The following is a 2,063-nucleotide window of genomic DNA, read 5'->3' on the forward strand; positions in this document are numbered from 1 at the left end:
CTCTGATGTTCTCTGTTTCTCCAGCAAACACACACACCCTATAGCAAAACTCTCTCTCTCAAAAAATAAATAAAGGAAAGAACCGTATGACCATTCACCTAAGCAGAATTATTGGGAATCATATTCAATCCTTGACTTTTTCTTTAGAAATATTTTGGGGATAAAATATTATGAGCTTAATATATTAGGAAAAGGCAATGTTGACCAAGAGCAAAAGCAAGCTATTTTAGAGAAAACGATTTGTTAATGCATATTTTTTCATAGTGTAGTTGCCTGCTTTTATGAATAAAACCATATATTCTTTGAGTCTGACTTACTTTACTCTGAATAATTGTTAATTATTTATTTAATTTTATTTATTGTAATTATGTTTTAATTTTCTAAAGGGCATATGCACTCACCAGAGAGAAATAGAGAAAGTGATAAGCAAACCACCATGTCCAGGTCTCAAACTGCTTTTGTCCATGTGGAGGTCCAGAGCCTTACCCAACGTGCCACCTGCTGGGCTCTGCATGATGTTTTTGATATTTTTATGTCATTTTGTACCACTATTTTAATCAATCTACTATTGTAAAGTAGTTCATTTTTTGAAAACGCCACAGATTATTCACTCTCCTATTGAGGGACATGTAGGTTGTTTCCACTATTTGGTTACTATGAGTAATGCAGTTATGTATTTGTCTTTCAGTAAACATATACATTTATCTTTTCCAAGAAGTAGAATGCTATTGCCCTTTCATAGGCTACTCAGGGACAATAGCATAACCAGCCTATTTGACATATGGAGTTGATTTCTTTATATCTGTATATGATTTTAAAAGTCTTCAATTAAGAAAATCACAAAATAAAACAAAAATCATGATTAGAAAATAATGCAAAATTTAAATGTCCTTTTATTAGTCTTTATATTATGCCAGTAAAAAACAAAAAGTAAAATAGATATTATAGTATAAAACTTTAAAAAGCAACAGCTTAATACCTTTAATTATATTTCTATACTCTTTTAAAAGAAAAATGCAGTTTAGTCTATCAGAGTAATTAATAATATTAGCTTCTATTTTGCTCTTCAACTTTTGTAAATTGTCAATAATTTTTTTTAAAAATGAATCTTCTCTGTATAGAGAAGTTCAATAGATACTATAACCAGGTTCATCCACCATTTTGCTGAGAGTTGATTGAAGAACTAAAATGCACCCTTTCCAAACAAAACTCTTATGCCTTCCAATTTGCATTTGTATATTTTAAATGCAAATAAAAATGACAAGTGATTTATATAATGACAGAATTAAAGTAACTCAAATTCTGTTTGCCTTTTTTTTATGCTAAAGAGTACATGTGCATACCAGAGAGAGAGAAAGAGAAAAAGAGAAGAAACCATCATCCACCAGGGGATGTGATTATGTCGCTATACTTTCTATTCCATTTCACTACTCTGTCAGGATTTGGGAAACATATGCACACACACCTGGCATGTTTTTCAAGCAACTGGGAATGGGATTTGATCCATACCATCAGCCATGAGGAATCCAGCTCTCATACCTACTAGGCCACAATGTTGACCTTGGTTTGTGTTCAAACATTTAAGTATGGGAATATATAATACCAGAGGTAAAGAGACACAAAGTGCAAACTCCATAATTCTAAACTGTTATAAACTTCCTTTTTTTAAGAGAGAGATTTTTGTCAAAGAGTGTGTGCACTTTCCAGAGAGAGAAACACAGAAAGCAAGAAATCACCCCCAGGGGAGATGACCATAGTGCAATCCTTTCTCCTCTATTCTCCTCTCGGAATCTTGGGCACACACGTACACATGCCTGGCGTGAGTTTCAAAGCATTAGGTCCAGGACTCAAACCGCAGTTGACTATGTGGGAATGCAGCAACATAGTCATTACATCATCTGCTGGTCCCTATGAATTTATTCTTAAAAGGAGTTCTTACAGCTGACTTCCCCTAGTTCTAGAGCAATGGTAAAAGTAGATGTACTCTGAATAAACTAAATAGAATGCAATGTTTATTATTGTTTATGGATTGACAAATACTTTGTAATATGAAATACTAATCC

This window comes from Tupaia chinensis, unplaced genomic scaffold (genome assembly GCF_000334495.1).
Source record: "Tupaia chinensis unplaced genomic scaffold, TupChi_1.0 Scaffold149851_1, whole genome shotgun sequence".
Lineage (NCBI taxonomy): Eukaryota > Metazoa > Chordata > Mammalia > Scandentia > Tupaiidae > Tupaia > Tupaia belangeri.